The 15,149-nt window shown below is 41.7% G+C and overlaps 1 long non-coding RNA gene across 1 annotated transcript; it reads right to left on the bottom strand.

Annotated features, from left to right (window-relative positions):
* Nucleotides 1-490: 490 nt before the first annotated feature.
* LOC137380912 (uncharacterized) lies at nt 491-14,684 on the bottom strand. Its single transcript, XR_010977090.1, has 3 exons — nt 14,598-14,684; nt 4,404-4,469; nt 491-1,067 (listed from the first exon to the last, which is right to left on the bottom strand). It is a non-coding gene; the product is annotated as an uncharacterized lncRNA (long non-coding RNA).
* Nucleotides 14,685-15,149: the final 465 nt, after the last annotated feature.

Genomic DNA, 15,149 nt, shown 5'->3' with positions numbered 1-15,149 from the left:
CAACCATTTTTCTCAACTCTTCCATAGACAGTGCTTTTAACTTATCCCAAGTTACTTCACCCTGGTTTGGGGAGTTACTGGCCTCAGTCACAGACATGTAAGTATTCTAGCACACACAACCACATGAAAACCTGTATTGAAATCTTTTCTCTTTTTGATTGGGATCAATTTGACTTCCCACTTCCAATTTCTAGTTTGTCTGTGGGTCGACTCCAGATGCCAGCCCCCAAATTTCTGATACAAGCAGATGAGAAGGGTCTGGGGGTTCCCTCTCAGCCTTTTCTTGGTTTGGCTGTAACAGGGTTTAATTTTTAAAACACCGTGTTTTTAGCTTCCCTTCAGTGAATCCTTGTTCACTGCTCTCCAATTGTAATGGCAAAGAAATCAACCAGACAGGTTTTCGTAGATTTAAACAAGAAAGGTGTAAGTTTATTAACCTTAAAACTCTAATTCAGTTAAAACTACTAAAAATACACAACGTGACCATGCTAGCAATGCATATGCGATGAACACACATGCAGATAGAGACAGAAAAAGTAGAAAGAATCAAGGGGAAAGGTTTGAAGCAATAGCTGGAGTTCATTTACTGTCTTTTAAGTTCAATGTAAAATCTTTGGTTGCAGTTAAATCCTGCTGTCTTGTTGGGGCTCAGTGCACGCTTTCAAACTTGTTTCGATGGTTTTCTATCTTCTTGAAATCCAGTTGCAGTCTCTTCTTTTCATGAGAGAGAAAGAGAGAGAGAGGGGGAGATGCTCTCTCTTCAAGTTCAGTTGCAGTGTGACCTCAAACTGTTATGTGAACACAATTCAAACCAAACCTGGGCCAGCAGGTCAGTCATGTGACCAGCTCTTTTTTTCGGAACAACCTGCCCAGCGAGGTTTTGTGGATTCTTTCAATCTTAGTCGACATCCTCAGTAGGGGGTTGGAATGTTGACTTTCACAAATTCAATGTCTGGTGATAAAAATCCATTTGGGTTAATTGAATCAGGGAGCAGTTCCATTGTCTTCTCCAGGCAACTGTCTCGTAGAGCGCAATTGTTTCCAGCCACTGTCCTGTTTGAATGCAGCTGCATTCAGTCGAGTAAGAATTTAATAATTAATGTTCCATATGACAAAATTAATATGCCTCATTCTTGGCAGGTGTGGTTTTCATCACAAAACAAATATTATTACTGCTCTCCCGTTTTCACTATTCTTATTTTACTTTTACTTTATCTGTATATATGCTGTGTGTTAAATTTACTTTGTTTCCATGAAGACTTTAAAAATAAAACTTCACCTGTTTTCCTGCATGTAATATCCACTCAGGAGAACCCTGATAATGGAAACTGGTCTCTGATTACTTAAAGACAAATTCTGAAGTTCAGAACATTAAAGATTGAACCGATTGCATCATTGAAGCATCCACGCCAATTGTTTGATGTCCACAGTGTATCATCGGGTGCTCAAGTGTCTCAATGAGATAACACATCGGCAGTCCAATCATCCAGATGTTGTTGAAGCTATTTATCATTTCTTTGCAGCATCCTAGGGATTATGTGATTTTAAAAAAAGTGACCTCAAGAGAATTATTTTCACCGGCTAGAAAATAATGCTCACTTCCAGACAATACTAATTGTCTCACTTGCATAGGTCTCTTTGACATTTGTGATTACCGAGGAGCAGGACATCCATTTTGAAATCCTGCATTGGTTTTATTTTGGCACCTGAGCTCATAAAGTACCTTTCAATTGTATATTTGAATAAGATTCTAACCAGGAAACAGTAAAGCCCATTCCAACAGACTCATTTTCTAACCTGAATCCAAGCATGGAATCCACAGTGTAGATAATACAGACTAGAAAAAAAACATCTGCTAGAATTTACTAATATTTAGAGATGCAAGTGCAATAGTTCAAATTGGATTCCAATCCAAATTACCACATGCGCCCTTACTCTTTGCTGCATGCTGTAGGACAACAGCCTATCTTGCTGAAAGAGGGACTTTGCACATTAGTTCAATAGTTTTTAAATAATTGCTTCCACATGTAGGTCCGTACATAGTTGACCATTTTTCTGTTCCTTCAAGCAGTTTTAATGACTTATTTACAGAAAAAGAAAACTGTGTTTTTACAACCTATGCTAAATTGTATTTGTTGATAACATATGAATGCAGTTTACTGTAGGCACCTCAAAGCAGGAGCACTCAAAGGCTACGCAATGGAAAAAAATGCTTAGCACTGTATACATTTACTCCTCCAAAGTAAATGCAAATGCATGAGACAGTAAGAAAAAAAAGATTAGATTGGAACTATTAAATTTTTATTAATGGTTATTTTATGGATCACATGATGAGTAATCTCACATACAATGGAACTCAGAATGGGATTTAGAATCATAAAATCATACAATCACACAGAAGGAGGCCATTCAGCCATAGTGTCTGTGCCGGATCTTTGAGAGAGCTATCCATTAGTTTCACTCATCTGTTTTGTGCAACAAGGTCACTGGAGCCTCAGTGCACAGTTGGATCAGCAATGTCTCTCCGTAGTCAATGAGATTTAAGGCTTGAGAAAGAAAAAGAATGACTGAGAAGGAGGGTGTATGGAGTTAAATCAGGAACAGAAAAATAAAAAGAGGGAAAGAAAGATGAGATGAAAAGAGAGATTAGATTTAAAAGAGGGGATTAGATTAAAAGAGAGAAAAAAGACAGAATAAAAAATTTTAAAATGTAAAATTTGGCATTTTTGAAATGTTTAACAGTTTGCCACCTCAAGAAATTAGATTCCACAGTTTAAATTCTTCAATATCTTGGTTCAAGAGGTTGACTGACAGTCAGTAACAATTATCACATCGTTAAAAAGGTACTTAGGCTGTTAATTACCAGACTTACCCTTCTGTGTGATTGTCTGATTTTCTGATTAAATCCCATTCTAAGTTCTACTGTATGTGAGATTACTCAACATGTGACCCATAAAATAGCTAAATGAAAAATGAACTGTTCCAATGTAATCTTTTTACTTTCTCATCCATTAATCTACAAATGCAGCAAGTTCTTAAAAATTGCAAGGAAACTAAGGGCGAGATATTGTTTATATGATGCAAATGGTGGTGTAGCGTAAATTGACCGGAAAATTCTGGAGATTTGCAACTCACGCAAGATCTCCTAATCCTCTGAAACTTCTGGATGATTTGTACATTAATACGTAAGTGTGCATTATTTTTCCAGAAAGGCCTAGCCATTATCGCATCTGCTTCCACCACACTTACAGGGCAATGCATTCCAGATCATAGCTAACTGAGTTTAAAAAAATTCTCCTCACCTCCCCCTTGCTTCTTTTGCTAATTATCTTAAATCTATATCCTTTGGTCACCCACCCTACTGATTTCATCTTAAGAGATATGCTAATTTTGTTGCAAACATAGTGATTTTAAGGCGGCACAGTGGCGCAGTGGTTAGCACCGCAGTCTCACAGCTCCAGCGACCCAGGTTCAATTCCGGGTACTGCCTGTGTGGAGTTTGCAAGTTCTCCCTGTGTCTGCGTGGGTTTCCTCCGGGTGCTCCGGTTTCCTCCCACATGCCAAAGACTTGCAGGTTGATAGGTAAATTGGCCATTAGCAATTGCCCCTAGTATAGGTAGGTGGTAGGGAAGTATAGGGACAGGTGGGGAAGTGGCAGGGATATGGAATTAGTGTAGGATTAGTATAAATGGGTGGTTGATGGTCGGCACAGACTCGGTGGGCCGAAGGGCCTGTTTCAGTGCTGTATCTCTAAACTAAACTAAACATCTCATCACTAGAAGTGAGACTGTAGAATATCTGAAGGAATTAGGTGAGCCTTCCTGTGTGGTATGCTACTGAGCTATACAGACCAGAAGAATCCAGTTTCTATGCCTGCTGTAGGCTGCATTCGCTGATCTTAGCCAAGGTGGCGTTATGGATGCTCACTATGGTCTCCCCTGGGCCAAGAAAAGGAAAAAATAACCAGAGCTCCCACCATCTTGCAACCCCTGATGGAAGTTGCACATGTGTGGATCTTGGGTGAAGACAGGATCAGGCTCAGTTGTGATGGACTCTCTGACTGAATAGCCTTTTGACACTTGGGTGAGATACTGACTGGCTATCCATACCCATAGAACTACACTTCAGAAAAAGTACCTTCAGAAAAGGCAAGGATAAAATTGGTCAAATAATTAAATAATTAATTGAAACTTTAATTATTTGATGCCTGCACTCTTCCTAAACAATACGCATTCATGGGGACAGAGGTCTCTACAATGGTGTCTTAAATAGTATTATTGATCTAATTTTCCCTCAAATTATCAGTACTGCCATTTTTAAAACAGATTTCAAAACAGCTAGATTATCACTTTATGCATATGCCATAAATCTTACAACTTCATGCACTATCTATAAAACTTTACCTTTTGTCACACAGTTGTGTCAAATCTATTTTCCAACATTGCTGGTCTTGTTTTTGCCAGTAGAAGCTAGAGGGGAGGAAGCAGAGTCAAAATAAACTTGGGGAGATGCTGCAGATCATCTTATATATGGTAAATACTGCAGTTACAGTGTGATGATGAAGGGAATGGATACTGAGCTCAGTAGTAGGGGCACCAGACAAGCAGGTTGTTGTTTCCTGGATGGTGTTGAACTTCTTTGAAGGTTGTCGTGATTGCACCAATCTAGCCAAGTTGTGAGTATCCATCACATTCCTGACTTCAGCCATATAGAAGATGGCCTTCAACATCTATGAAGATCTTTCTTTGCATCAGGTATGATGCCAGCCACTGGAGAGTTTTCCCTTTGACCCTTGTCAACCTCAATTTCGCTAAAGCTTCTTCAGGCCCTGTTTAGTTGATCTTTCAAAAAAATCCAAATTAGTTGGTTATTACCTGCATTACACTGGCAGATGAAAAAAATTAGATAGGGACAATACATAGTGTCGTACATAGACATACATAGTGTCTTTTTATCTCAAGTTTTTTAAATTAAGAAAACAAATAAGTGGAAAGCTCTAATTATCATCTGTAATTTCTTTAATAGTTAACATGAGAATATTTACATTTTCTTACAGCTGTAAGAGAGAGATGATGAGAGTTACAGAGACAAAGCGAAATAGGCAGAGACACAAATCAAATCACTAAACATCAAATTGAATAGCTACAGAGGTCCCTGCAAAAGATACAGATCAATGTAGTGAAACATGGATCATCCCCTCATCCAGTACTGTCAGTTTCTTGCCCTCCCCTTTCTCTTCCTGCTGAGCAACACCAGGAATGCATCATTGAGCCAAACCTCACATTCAACTCTGAGTAGTGTGAAACCTCAGGTTCGTGTTCTATAGTTTTGCCAAACCCCAAATTTCCCTTTCACAGTGGTGCCAGATTATAGGACCCCCCATACTGCCAAATCCCAGGACACCACACCCAGGTCTTTCATTGAACCATCTATTGTTACTTCAGAATCAAAGTATATCTGGTTCCATTAAAGCAAGAGGCACTTCATGATAATAATGTGTAACTAGATAAGGGGTGTTTGTGTGCTGATATTAGAATTAGAATTAGAATTAGAACATTACAGCGCAGTACAGGCCCTTGGGCCCTCGATGTTGCGCCGACCTGTGAAACCATCTGACCTACACTATTCCATTTTCATCCATATGTCTATCCAATGACCACTTAAATGCCCTTAAAGTTGGCGAGTCTACTACTGTTGCAGGCAGGGCGTTCCACGCCCCTACTACTCTGAGTAAAGAAACTACCTCTGACATCTGTCCTATATCTATCACCCCTCAACTTAAAGCTATGTCCCCTCGTGTTTGCCATCACCATCCGAGGAAAAAGACTCTCACTATCCACCCTATCTAACCCTCTGATTATCTTATATGTCTCTATTAAGTCACCTCTCCTCCTCCTTCTCTCCAACGAAAACAACCTCGTCCCTCAGCCTTTCCTCGTAAGACCTTCCCTCCATACCAGGCAACATCCTAGTAAATCTCCTCTGCACCCTTTCCATAGCTTCCACATCCTTCCTATAATGCGGTGACCAGAACTGCACGCAATACTCCAGGTGCGGTCTCACCAGAGTTTTGTACAGCTGCAGCATGACCTCGTGGCTCCGAAACTCGATCCCCCTACTAATAAAAGCTAACACACCATATGCCTTCTTAACAGCCCTATTAACCTGGGTAGCAACCTTCAGGGATTTATGCACCTGGACACCAAGATCTCTCTGTTCATCTACACTACCAAGAATCTTCCCATTAGCCCAGTACTCTGCATTCCTGTTACTCCTTCCAAAGTGAATCACCTCGCACTTTTCCGCATTAAACTCCATTTGCCATCTCTCAGCCCAGCTCTGCAGCCTATCTATGTCCCTCTGTACCCTACAACATCCTTCGGCACTATCCACAACTCCACCGACCTTAGTGTCATCCGCAAATTTACTAACCCACCCTTCTACACCCTCTTCCAGGTCATTTATAAAAATGACAAACAGCAGTGGACCCAAAACAGATCCTTGCGGTACACCACTAGTAACTAAACTCCAGGATGAACATTTGCCATCAACCAGCACCCTCTGTCTTCTTTCAGCTAGCCAATTTCTGATCCAAAGCTCTAAATCACCTTCAACCCCATACTTCCGTATTTTCTGCAATAGCCTACCGTGGGGAACCTTATCAAACGCCTTACTGAAATCCATATACACCACATCCACTGCTTGACCCTCATCCACCTGTTTGGTCACCTTCTCGAAAAACTCAATAAGGTTTGTGAGGCACGACCTACCAGTCACAAAACCGTGCTGACTATCTCTAATGAACTTATTCTTTTCAAGATGATTATAAATCCTGTCTCTTATAACCTTTTCCAACATTTTACCCACAACCGAAGTAAGGCTCACAGGTCTATAATTACCAGGGCTGTCTCTACTCCCCTTCTTGAACAAGGGGACAACATTTGCTATCCTCCAGTCTTCCGGCACTATTCCTGTCGACAATGACGACATAAAGATCAAGGACAAAGGCTCTGCAATCTCCTCCCTAGCTTCCCAGAGAATCCTAGGATAAATCCCATCTGGCCCAGGGGACTTATCTATTTTCACACTTTCCAAAATTGATAACACCTCCTCCTTGTGAACCTCAATCCCATCTAGCCTAGTAGCCTGAATCTCAGTATTCTCCTCGACAACATTTTCTTTCTCTACTGTAAATACTGACGCAAAATATTCATTTAACACTTCCCCTACCTCCTCTGATTCCACACACAACTTCCCACTACTATCCTTGATTGGCCCTAATCTAACTCTAGTCATTCTTTTATTCCTGATATACCTATAGAAAGCCTTAGGGTTTTCCCTGATCCTATCCGACAATGACTTCTCGTGTCCTCTCCTTGCTCTTCTTAGCTCTCCCTTTAGATCCTTCCTGGCTAGCTTGTAGCTCTCAAGCGCCCTAACTGAGCCTTCACGTCTCATCCTAACATAAGCCTTCTTCTTTCTCTTGACAAGCGCTTCAACCTCTTTAGTAAACCACAGCTCCCTCGCTCAACAACTTCCTCCCTGCCTGACAGGTACATACTTATCAAGGACACGCAGTAGCTGCTCCTTGAATAAGCTCCACATTTCGATTGTTCCCATCCCCTGCAGTTTCCTTCTCCATCCTACACATCCTAAATCTTGCCTAATCGCATCATAATTTCCTTTCCCCCAGCTATAATTTTTGCCCTGCGGTATATACCTGTCCCTGCCCATCGCTAAGGTAAACCTAACCGAATTGTGATCACTATCACCAAAGTGCTCACCTACATCTAAATCTAACACCTGGCCGGGTTCATTACCCAGTACCAAATCCAATGTGGCATCGCCCCTGGTTGGCCTGTCTACATACTGTGTCAGAAAACCCTCCTGCACACACTGGACAAAAACTGACCCATCTAAAGTACTCGAACTATAGTATTTCCAGTCGATATTTGGAAAGTTAAAGTCCCCCATAACAACTACCCTGTTACTCTCGCCCCTGTCGAGAATCATCTTCGCTATCCTTTCCTCTACATCTCTGGAACTATTTGGAGGTCTATAAAAGACTCCCAACAGGGTGACCTCACCTCTCCTGTTTCTAACCTCGGCCCATACTACCTCAGTAGACGAGTCCTCAAACGTCCTTTCTGTCGCTGTAATACTCTCCTTGATTAACAATGCCACACCCCCCCCCCTTTTACCATCTTCTCTGTTCTTACTGAAACATCTAAATCCCGGAACCTGCAACATCCATTCCTGCCCCTGCTCTACCCATGTTTCCGAAATGGCCACTACATCGAGATCCCAGGTACCAACCCATGCTGCAAGCTCACCCACCTTATTCCGGATGCTCCTGGCGTTGAAGTAGACACACTTTAAACCAGGTTCTTGCTTGCCAGTGCCCTCTTGCGTCCTTGTAACCTTATCCCTGATCTCACTACTCTCAACATCCTGTACACTGGCACTACATTTTAGGTTCCCATTCCCCTGCTGAATTAGTTTAAACCCCCCCGAAGAGCACTAGCAAATCTCCCCCCCAGGATATTGGTACCTCTCTGGTTCAGGTGAAGACCATCCTGTTTGTAGAGGTCCCACCTACCCCAGAAAGAGCCCCAATTATCCAGGAAACCAAAACGTTCCCTCCTGCACCATCCCTGCAGCCACGTGTTCAACTCCTCTCTCTCCCTATTCCTCGCTTCGCTAGCACGTGGAACGGGCAACAACCCAGAGATAACAACTCTGTTTGTTCTCGCTCTAAGCTTCCACCCTAGCTCCCTGAATTTCTGTCTTAAATCCCCATCTCTCTTCCTACCTATGTCGTTGGTGCCTATGTGGACCATGACTTGGGGCTGCTCCCCCTCCCCCTTAAGGATCCCAAAAACACGATCCAAGACATCACGAACCCTGGCACCTGGGAGGCAACATACCAACCGTGAGTCTCTCTCGTTCCCACAGAACCTCCTATCTGTTCCCCTAACTATGGAGTCCCCAATGACTAATGCTCTGCTCCTCTTCCCCCTTCCCTTCTGAGCAACAGGGACAGACTCTGTGCCAGATACCTGTACCCCATTGCTTACCCCTGGTAAGTCGTCCCCCGCAACAGTATCCAAAACGGTATACCTGTTGTTGAGGGAAACGGCCACAGGGGATCCCTGCACTGCCTGCTGGTTCCCTCTCCTTCCCCTGACGGTACCCCATCTACCTACTTCTTTTACCTGAGGTGTGACTACCTCCCCATAACTCCTCTCAATAAGCCCCTCCGCCTCCCGAATGATCCGAAGTTCATCCAGCTCCAGCTCCAGTTCCCTAACGCGGTTCTCGAGGAGCTGGAGTTGGGTGCACTTCCCACAGATGCAGTCAGCAGGGACACTCTTGGCGACCCTTACCTCCCACATTCTGCAGGAGGAACATACAACTGCCTTAACCTCCATTCCCACTATTCTAAATTCCCAACAAATCTACTGAAAAACCAAAAAAAAATGTCAAAACTTGTTAGGTTAGCAATCCAACGGACAGAACTTCTTAAATAAAAAGCCTACCTTATCAACACAACAGAGTCCTTTTTTTTTGGTTAGAGGAGGAGGGTGGGTGGGAGACACTACACGTGTAGTGTCTCGGGTACAGCCACCACCCAAATATATAGTTTTTACTTACCTAGCAGTCCCCTGGTCCTCCGAAAACAAAAGGGAATTAACTTTTAAACTTCCACTGAAATTGACTTCCCAGCTGTAAGCTCGCTCTCGCACCTTCGCTACTGTCAAAGCTGCAGTCACCAAAACTAAAAGCTAGAAACTCAGAGAATTTGTGGGCTGACACCAGAGAAAATGACCGTAAAACGACAACTGGATTACTAATGTCCTTCAGGATAAGGAACCTGTCCCCCATACACAGTCTGTCCTTCAAATAATTCTAGTTAATAGAATAGGGTTGTGTTTTAGTGCTCACTGAAGTGGCCCAGCAAGTCAGTCAGCTGCACAAACAGTGGGCCAACTACAGATGGGCTATAAAAGTGACCTTGTCAGTGCCACTTATATACTAAAAACAAATAAAACATCACAAACAGTAAATTCTAGGGTAATATTCCATAAAACAATGAACCTTTTAATACTTAATAATGTTAAGTGGTAAAATATCTTGTGCTTGTAAAGCAGTTGTGCTTTGAGAAGCAAAATAGAAATGGAGTAGATAGGTCTGTTCATTATCCAAGGTGTGCAATGATATGAAGGTAAATGTTTTATTAAGGGTGCATGCCAAGAAGATGTATTGTGAAACTGCACATCACCAGTCATTATTAATGGATGGACATTCACTGGCTGGAGAGGCACAATTTCTTGATATGAATTTATTATTTTCAGATTGTTGTAAAAAACAAACTGGTTCATAAGACCATAAGAAATAGGAGCAGGAGTAGGCCATTTGGCCCCTCAAGCCTGCTCCGCCATTCAGTAAGATCATGGCTCATCTGATTGTGGCCGAACGCATTGAAAATTTTCAGCTGATCAGAGGAACCAGATTGAATTTTTTGAAGTCGTGACTAAACTAATAAACAGGGGAATGTCTATGGATGTTATTTATATGGACTTCCAAAAGGCATTTGATAAAGTTCCTCATAACAGACTGTTAGCTAAAGTTGAAGCCCATGGAATTGAAGCCATATCATTGACCAGGTTAAGAAACTGACTGAGTGGAAGAAGACTGGGAGTAGAGATAATGGGCAGGTAGTCTAATTGGCAGGATGTGACTAGTGGTGTCCCGCAAAGATCTGTGATGGGGCCTCAACTATTCACTGCATTCATTAACGGCTTAGATGAAGGTATAGAAAGGCACGTATCCAAATTTGCCGATGACACAATGATAGGGGGTATTGTAAGCAGTGCAGGTGGAAGCTTAAAATTACTAAGAGATATTGGTAGATTAACTGAATCGACAAAACTGGCAAATGGATTTCAATGTAAACAAATGTGAAGTCATCCACTTTGGCCCTAAAAAGGATAGAACAGAGTACTTTTTAAATGGTGAAAAGCTAGAAACACTGGAGCTCCAGAGAGACTTGGGAGGTACAGGTACACAGATCATTCAAATGTCATGAAGAGTTACAGAAAATAATCAAAAAGGTTAGTGGAATGCTGACCTTTTGTATGTAGAGGAATAGAATACAAGGGGTTAGAAGTCATGCTTCAGCTATACAAAGCTCTGGTTTGGAGTACTGTGAGCAGTTCTGGACACTACACCTTAAGGAGTGCAGCATAGATTTATTAGAATGATATGTGGACTCCAAGGGCCAAGCTGCGAGGAGAGATTACACAAACTAGGGTTGTATTCCCTGGAATTTATATATTTAAGGAGTGATTTGATCAAAGTTTTCAAGATATTAAGGGAACAGATTGGGAGAAACTGTTTCTGCTAGTTGGGACCAGGACTAAGAGGTATAATCTAAAAATTAAAGCCAGACCTTTCAGGAGTGAGATTAGGAAACACTTCTTCACACAAAGGGTGTTAGAAGTTTGGAACTGTCTTCCGCAAACAGCAATTGATGCTAGATCAATTGTTAATTTTAAAGCTGAGATTGATAGACATTTATTAGCCAAAGGAACTGAGGGATATGGGACAATGGCAGGTATATGAAGTTAGGTCTTAGATCAGCCATGATCTCACTGAATGTCCTTTAGGGAAGGAAATCTACTGTCCTTACCTGGTCTGGCCTACATGTGACTCCAGACCCACAGCAATGTGGTTGATTCTTACATGCCCTCTGAAATGGCCTAGCAAGCCACTCAGTTGTATCTAACCGCTACAAAGTCAATAAAAAAAGCACTGTGGGTGTACCTACCCCACATGGACTGCAGCGGTTCAAGAAGGCAGCTCACCACCACCTTCTCAAAGGCAATTAGGGATGGGCAATAAATGCTGGCCTGGCCAGCGATGCCCACATCCCATGAATACATTTTTTTTAAATGGCGGAACAGTCTTGAGGGGCTGAATGGCTTACACCTACTCCTATGTTCCATACCAACGAGGCTGGCTCAACTACCCTCTGAGATGGGGTTGCCAACTCTGGTTGGAAGTATTCCTGGAAGTTTCATCACATGATGGCCTGCCTTCCATGCTCCCACCATTGATTTATCCAACACATCCATCCTAATGGCACACAGTCGTCGAATGCCAATTGGAAGGCAAACAGACTCTTCATGACTCAATTAGATGATTCTGAACTATCAAACTGTCTTTTTTTACCCAACTCCACAATTCCTATATTTTTATAACTAATAAACAAAAATGTTCAAAGAAAATGAAAAAACACAACGCTTTTGATGCCCCTATGATTTTTCTCCTGGGTTGCTTGCAGCAGTGTCCTGGAGATTAACTTTCAATTCCTGAAGACTCCAGCACATTCCTGGCTGATTGGCAATCCTACTCTGAGGTGGCGTAGCAAGCCACTCAGTTCATCAAATTGCTGACAAAGCTTCAAGAAAAGGTCTACAATACCGTCTCAGGGCAATTAGAGGTGGACAATAAATGCTAGCCTCGCCAAAAACGGCCACATCCTGAGAATTAATTAAATAAAAAATACACTGCCTAGCCACAAGAGATTCCATAATTTGCTCATTTAGGGATTTATTGTGGGTCAAGCAAACTGCTTGGGAGTTCAGACAGATTTGAATGTTCATTGATGATGTCCAATATCTTTAAATTACTGGACTAGACCATAAGATCTGAAACAGAGTGCCCATCTACCCATATTACTGGCTGTATACCCTGAGGATAAGTCAGCATTAGCCTAACAGTTAATATGCCAATTCTGCCTGATTTTGTGCAATTGGCTTTTTTAAAAATAATAATGTGGGTGATCTCCCAGTCCATATTAGGCCTGACAATAGGAGATTGCCAGAATGTGGGAAGGGCAATTGTTACAAGCAGGTCAAAAAGGAGTGACAAGTAAAATTAAAGGGGTTTGGTCACTTGGAGCAAGTAGCTACATATAAGGATAAATTGTTGGTGGCCTTTGCAGGTATTTTCAAAATAAATTTCACCTTTTGTAACAAAAATGGATGGTAAAACTCAATCGTGAACACAATAAATGTGGAGGCAAGAAAACCAAGTCTTTGGCCAAAGAATGCAAAACAAAATGGAAGTGTATTGCATAAGGTAATAGCAACAAAGGTGGTCCTGTTTGCATTCCAGGGCATCCTCCACATAAGGGAATGTTGCAGCATGCTTGGAAAGAGGTAGATACCTTGAGGACATTGCTGACCATTACTGTCACTCATTGCGCCAGCCCTTTGATGCACATTAGCTAAAAGGTACCCTTACAGCATATAGTACAACTCATCACTGTTTCACTTTGATCCAAAGCATGTACAGGCAGCACTCGTCTGAAAAATCTGCTTGTAATATGGGTGAACGGGTGAATATGGGTGAGGTGGCATAGTCCATCTCAGTTCCAGGCCGCTACGGCCAGCACCCTCTGTTGCTCCTTCTCTGCTATTTTCAAAGAACGTAAGTAAAGGGAGATCCCCAGAGACAAGCCAGATACCAATGTTGTGGATATCCCCCAAAAAAGAGAGCTGAAACATTTGATTTAAAAGGCTCTTGAACAATTAAGTGCCGACAGGGATAAAATGCAACAGAAATTGGAAAAACATGATCCCTAGCAATCTCAGATTCCCATTTTATTTGGGCAGGTGCATGACTCAGTACTATTCCAGTGTAAATTGTGGGAAATTGTATAATAGGACCTCAGTAATTGGTAAGCACTTCCAGCACCGGTTGAGAAACTTAGCAGAAACTTAAGTGGGCCACTAAATAAGCAGAGCTGATCTCCACCTAATTTCTGATCAGCTAAACCCACTTTATGCTTACTTATTGGAGAACAACTGATGAGATCAACTACTCTTTTCTCTTTCTTAGTTTCCAATATCTTAAGTTCTCATTATAAAGTCCTTGTCATTTCAATATGTTTGCAGCCCCATGAGAAAATTGCTCACATTGTTATATTATTAAACTTCAGGTGGTGAATTCAAGCCACTTAGGCTGTGACACTTGTTGTACGGTGACTTGTTATATTCAGACTCTAGTTATCCAGTGACCCTTTTCGTACTCAGACCCATGTCATGGTGAAGCAGAAGCCACAAGGCAGCATGACAAACTGCACAAGAAACTTGCACTTTGAAATTGTATCAGACTTTTCCTTAATAAGGTTTAGTTTTGTTGTGGTTTTTCAACTTCAAATATAGATTTTAATGCATCTTATTTTGAAATGAAAATTGGAGTTTGCTGTGTAATGTTAAAGAACTATGACTGTGAAACATCAGACTATAGCAATGGCTTGTTGCAGACTAAACAATTGCACATGTGCAAATATGGCTTTGTTAATGAACTAGGCCAAACCCAATGTTTAATTATAGTGTTAAACCAGGTCTTTTCATAAAATTAAACAGGTGTGGGTTTGAGTTGTGAGAGCACTATACACTTTGTACAGGTAAAAGGTCACAAGCTGTTTCATCAGCTTAGAGAAAACCTGGTGTCTATCTGTCATGTTTCCCCAGGGGAGAAAGATCTTCACTGAACTTGTCAAAATAAAGCATAAAAATACTTACCAAAGACTGAAAGTTGGAAGATGATGAGATTTGCAGTTACTAACAGATGCCTGAGACCCAGTGTGAAGAGAGCTGATTTAAAAGCCCAATGTGGCCCAGCTGTGACAGATTTGGTCTCAAGGTTAAGTGAGGCATGAAAGCAATGCTGCTTTTATGGGGGTGAAATTAGATTATGCAACTTGGGCTAAAATAAATTGGCAGCTTGTTTTACACCATTGCCCATTGAAGTCAATGGAAAAGAAAACCAAGCAAGGTGTAAAGCGGGCGGCTGATTCCCTACCACCTATTTTATGCTACTGCCTAAGATGAATTTCATCTTCCATGTATATCGGAACTGCAAGCAAGTTTTTGTTTTGTTTATTTATGTCTAAAAATGGATCTGCAACCAACACTGAAATTCTCTGTCCTTTCCAACTACCGTCTCATTTTTAACCTCCCTTACCTCTCCAAGCTCCTTGAATGCAGAGTTGCCTCTCCCCAGATTTCTCTTCTGGATTCTTCCAATCTGATTTTCATACAGTAAAAGATGCAATGGCCAGAATACGGATCAAC

This window comes from Heterodontus francisci, chromosome 20 (genome assembly GCF_036365525.1).
Source record: "Heterodontus francisci isolate sHetFra1 chromosome 20, sHetFra1.hap1, whole genome shotgun sequence".
Lineage (NCBI taxonomy): Eukaryota > Metazoa > Chordata > Chondrichthyes > Heterodontiformes > Heterodontidae > Heterodontus > Heterodontus francisci.
The sequence above is the reverse complement of the archived record's forward strand: the minus strand, read 5'-3'. Positions and strand labels throughout refer to the sequence as shown.